Consider the following 6,000-nt stretch of genomic DNA (forward strand, 5'->3'; position numbering starts at 1 on the left):
GAAAAAAGGAAGGAAGGAAGGAGGGAAGGGAGGGGGAAACAAGATGAGAACCAGCATTCATCTCTCTACTTTTTTGACTGTGGCTACAATGTGACCAGCTGCCTCCTACCACCATGACTTCTCAACCACTGTGCACTGAAACTTCAAGCTGTGAGTCCTTTCTTCCTTAACTTGCTCTTATCAGATATTTTGTCACAACAATGAGAAAAGTAATATGGAATATTGTTCCAAGAAGTGAGGTTGTTGCTGTGATAAACCTGACCATATGGTTCTTGGGCTTTTGGAACTGTTTTGCAGGAGGAGGAGTTTGGAACTTTGCTCCAGAAAAACCCTAGAATGCTATGCAAAGCTAAATGGGCCATTTTGGGGGGAGTTTGGAAAGCCAGAATGCCAAGAAATACATGAGTAGTAACAGCCCAACTCAGGAGGTTTCAGAAGGGAACAAGGATTCTTATCAGGAATTAACTTGTTCTACCCATAATCCTTTGGAGTCCAGAAGATTCAATCACCCACTTAAATACCTGACACGAAGCTTCAGGATTTGGCATTTGTCTTGCTGGGTTTGGACCTTACTTTGGTCCAATATTTCCTTTCTATGCCTCTATTCTTCCCTTTTGGAATGAGTCTGTTTACTCTGAGCCATTGTATTTTGGAAGTATGTAACTCACAGTTACTCCTAAGTCATTCCAGATCTTTCAGGTTGAGAACTTCACAGTTAATAGATTCTGTAAGTCTGAGACTTTGTTGTACTTTTCAACAGTATTGGGAACTATGTATGAAAGACTATGGGGACTTTGAAGTTGGACTGAATGTATCTTTCATTAGGAGATGGTCATGAGCCTATGAGGACAATTGGTAAAAGCTATAGCTTAAAAGTGATAACATTTGGGTGTCAAGTAGACAAAGGGTGGACTTAAGATGGTCAATAATTACTGTAAACTTGAGAGGATCTAGAATCACCTAGGAGATAAACCTCCAGGCATGTCTGTAAAGGAGTTTCTAGACTGGATTAACTGAGATGGGAAGATCCGCTCTCACTGTGGGTTTCACCATCCCACAGGCTGAGGTTCTAGATTGAATAAGAAAGGGAAAGTGGGCTGACCATTAGCACTCAATGCTCTCTGTTTCCTGACGGAGTGCAATGTGACAAGCTGCCTCAGACTGTTACTTCCATGCCTTCCCCATCATTATGGACTGTCCTTTCAAATTGTGAGCCAAAAATGCACCCCTTTAAAGTTTTTTTTGGGGGGGTCAGGTATTTTTTCACAGCAATGAGAAAAGTAGAAAACACTGTCAGAACAGGTATACATGCAATATGTAAATGAAACTACCCAATTTCAAATGTTTTTTTTTTTAAACTTTTAAAAAATTTTTTATTTATTTATTTGAGAGCGACAGACACAGAGTGAAAGACAGATAGAGGGAGAGAGAGAATGGGCGGGCCAGGGCTTCCAGCCTCTGCAAACGAAATCCAGACACGTGAGCCCCCTTGTGCATCTGGCTAACGTGGGACCTGGGGAACTGAGCCTTGAACTGGGGTCCTTAGGCTTCACAGGCAAGCGCTTAACCGCTAAGCCATCTCTCCAGCCCCAATTTCAAATGTGTTATTGCTCCATGGTAATCAAGAGAAGGAAGGTTGATCGTAGACTTCTTTAACATGCAACTAGGTATTTTGAATGTCTAGTAGAATGAATTTCATGTGTCACAAGTCATGTATAGTCCATGCCTAATTCAGTTCCTTTTTGTTTCTTTGTCTACACCATTCTTATTTATGCTGGGGTTAATTAAATAGTTATTTCAGAAATATTTCTTACAGGTGTTGAGAGTCTCATTGAGATAATTGCTTCAAATGGGAATTAGTACAACACAATATTTTGTGCCACTCTTAACTTCATAGGGCACACAGTTTGGGTAGAAAGGAGAGAGGATAGGAATAGTGATGAGAAAATTTAAAAGCATTGCAAGTATTTAACATCCTTAGTAAATTACATTAAAATGAAACAATTCTTTTCATTATTCAGTATAACCTATATGAAGCTTTTAACTAGGAAATCTCAGTCACTATAATGATTAATAAAAGTGTCACCTGTTAGCTTTCATATGACCATGCCACCTTACTCAGCTTGAAGGAGATGTTGGCAGAGTAGCCAACCATTCAAGTTTTCTTTGGATTGCCCTGGTTTTAGTACAGAAAGATTTCATGACACAGGAGACTTCTTGATCCAAGGCAAAGCAAGACATTTATTCTCCTGGTGGTGGTCACAATGTAGTAGAGACATGGATTGTGGCCTCAAACATCATGAATTTTTCTACCATGCCTTAAAAACTGTTCTTGTTATATGCCACTACCAGGAAGAGAGCCTGTTCTGATACCAGAGAGAGCCAGTTTAGCTAGAGGGGTAAGCCCAGCTGCAGAGAGCAAAGAAGGTAGGTTTCAGCTGCCCCAGCAACAATTGGGAGCACTGACTTAGTGGTTCCTTCTGGGATATAATTATAATACTAACTCCATCTTGTTTAAGCTGCCAATTATTGAATGCCTACTAGAGGCCAACACTGCTAAACCTTTGCACACATTTTACATAATCGTAAAAACGAGGGTCAAAGAGGTGAAATGAGCTGTCAGTGTTAGGGCTGATAGTTGAACTTGGATGCCTTTGTCAACTGCCTTCTCTGAGGGTGATTCTTTACTCTAGGAGCATGTCATTCTCAATTGCTCTATGATGTGGAATGGATTAATTACTTTTCTCCTTGCTCTGATAAAGGCAATTTAAGGAAGGGAGCCGGGCATGGTGGCACACACCTTTAATCCCAGCACTAGGAGGCAGAGGTAGGAGGATCGCTGTGAGTTCGAGGCCACCCTGAGACTCCATAGTGAATTCCAGGTCAGCCTGGACTAGAGTGAGACCCTACCTCGAAAAACTGAAAAACAAAAAAAAAAAAAAAAAAGGAAGGAAGGGCTTATTTATTTTGTTTCATAGTTTGAGGGGATGCAGTTCCTCATGGTGGGGAAGGTGTGGCAGTGGTTGAGGTCACATTGTGTCCACAGCCAGGAAGCAGAGAGATGAATGCCAGTGATGAGCTGGCTTCCTCCCTCCTTTCCCTGTTTTATTCATTTTGCAGCCCCAGTCAATGAGATGGTGCTGGCCACAACCAGAGTATCTTCCCACTTCTCTAGAAGCACCCTTACAGTCATGCCCAGTGATGTGTCTCTCAGGTGAGCCAAAATACAGTAGACCACAAAGATTAACTGTCACACAGATACTGTTAAATACACCATGGTTATTCATGGGGTCTGATGCCTCATGACTTGGTGAAAGCTCATATTAGTCAGATTTCAATTACTACAACAAAATACCTGAGATGATCAACTTAAAAATAGAAAGGAGGAGCTGGAGAGATGGCTTAGTGGTTAAGGTGTTTGCCTACAATGCCAAAGGATACCAGTTCGATTCTCCAGGACCCACATAAGCCAGATGCATAAGGGGGTGCATGTATCTGGAATTTGTTTGCAGTGGCTGGAGGCCCTGGTGCGCCCATTCTCTCTCTCAAATAAATAAATGTATTTATAAAAATAGAAAGGAGGCAGAGGTAGGAGGATTGCTGTGAGTTCAAGGCCACCCTGAGACTACATAGTGAATTCCAGGTCAGCCTGAGCTAAAATGAGACCCTACCTTGAAAAACCAACCAACCAACCAACCAACCAACCAACCAACCAACCAACCAAACAAACAAACAAACAAAAACAACCAGGCATGTTAGGACACACCTTTAATACCAGCACTTGGGAGGCAGAGTAGGAGGACCACTGTGAGTTTGAGGACAGCCTGGGACTATCTACTGAATTCCAGGTCAGGCTGAGCTAGAGCAAAACTCTACCATGAAAAACCAAAAAGAACAAACAAACAAACACCCTATAATCATGTGGTGGGTAGGTACAAAGGCAGGACTCAGTGTAAAAGTAACGCTGGAACCAAAGCAAGTAAAACCTCTGTCTGGTATCAGGATCATAAGCAACCAGATCAGTAAACCATAGAAGAAATTTGAATGCCACAATTCTGATGTTCACAGTACCAACTCCAGTGCCTCTCTACCCGAGTCTCCATGTCATGGTACCCAGTCAGACAATGGCATCCAGCTCTAATAGAATAACCAAGGTTTTTGTTTTGTTTTTCCTTTTTTGATTTCACATACTAGAAAAGACAGAATATATGTTGTGGGATCGTCTACCAGGGCAACCTTGGAGAAGTCCTCCTTGACACCCTCCTGTTCAAGCCCCATCACAGCAAAATGCTAAACAAGCTAAGTAGATTCTAGGACAAGTCTTTGGGTTGGACAGGACATGGGTGGATGGTTCTTGGGGGCTTGTGGTATGTAAATAATTGATGTTGATGTTACACGACTGTCTGGGGACTTCATTGAAATCTGCACAGTTCAATTTTAGCTCTGGATGAGCTCAGTTAACCTTTGTAGAGGTTTTATCCTACACAAAGTAGACTATCTGTTTAACTTGTAACTTATTAAGGTTTTTTTTTTCTTCTTTTCATTCCATTTAAAGGTGACTACAAGAAAAGAGGTGTGTCAGTTAGTTTGGATTCTTTGAGTTGGGCTTTCTGAACACTGAGATATGCTGAGCATGTATATGTTCATGTCTGCGTTCACACCAGACACTGCTCAGTTGAACATAAACCAAAGTTCTCTGATTATCTCTTTTGTAAAAGTCCAGGAAGAACAACTGTGCCTCTTCAGACATCTCATGTTAATGGAGGAACATGCACCTGCCTTGAGATACCATAACCATGCTCATTTTGAAAACTGGATTTGTAAAGTTGGATAGTATTATAATAGTTTTATGGTTCTTAGTCTAAACATTTTATATTTATTCCTTTTGAATAGTTGAAGTTGACCTAGTTGAAGTCACCACATGCACTGAGTCAGCCTGTTCTCTTGTTGTGCTGGATGTGGAACATAAGAGTCCAGCTGTTATCCCTCTCCTGAGTTATTTTGAAATTGGATTTTTTTGGTGCATGTCTGCTGCAGATTCGGTGGTAGAATATTCTATGACAGACCATCTCTACTTCTGTATTTATTTATTTATTGCTAGATCTCTACCACAGTGTTCTTCCTCCCCTTCCCTACCTATGGGATTTACTGTATGAAGCCAAGCACTTTGTATTAATATACTGAAAACCTACAAATCTGTTTTATACTTTTTACACTGTTGAATGCTTATAATCAAAATCTTTACTATGGTATTGAATAAATTTAGTCCTATTAGAAAATTAAAAAAAAATCACAAGCAACCATCACTAAAAGTGACATGCACTTGTGTATACATGAGTGTGCATGTGATCATTCATGTAGACCTGGCAGGATGTGGTAGAGACATGTTTGGATGAAAGGGAAGCAGTTTGTTTGCATCATATTGAACAAGGTGAAGAATGTCCCAAGCACAGGGAGCATCTTGTGGAAAGCACCCCCCAAAACCAGAATGAATCTCACGTGTTTGAGAATTTTAAAGGATTGTGATAGCTCTGTGGCTTAGAATGTGAAAGAGAAGAGGAGAAAATGGGCAAAACTTCAAAGATGTTTAAAAAAACAGATCCTGGGCTGGAGAGATGGCTTAGCGGTTAAGCACTCGCCTATGAAGCCTATGGACCCCGGTTCGAGGCTCGGTTCCCCAGGTCCCATGTTAGCCAGATGCACAAGGGGGCGCACGCGTCTGGAGTTCGTTTGCAGTGGCTGGAAGCCCTGGCGCGCCCATTCTCTCTCTCTCCCTCTATCTGTCTTTCTCTCTGTGTCTGTTGCTCTCAAATAAATAAATAAAAAATGAACAAAAAAAAAAAAAAAAAAAACAGATCCTGCTGGACATGGTGGCACATGCCTTTAATCCCAGCACTGGACAGGCAGAGGTAGGAGGATCACTGTGAGTCCAAGGCCACCCTGAGACTACATAGTGAAGTCCAGGTCAGCCTGGGCTAGAGTGAGACCCTATCTTGAAAA

Source organism: Jaculus jaculus, chromosome 1 (genome assembly GCF_020740685.1).
Source record: "Jaculus jaculus isolate mJacJac1 chromosome 1, mJacJac1.mat.Y.cur, whole genome shotgun sequence".
Taxonomy (NCBI): domain Eukaryota; kingdom Metazoa; phylum Chordata; class Mammalia; order Rodentia; family Dipodidae; genus Jaculus; species Jaculus jaculus.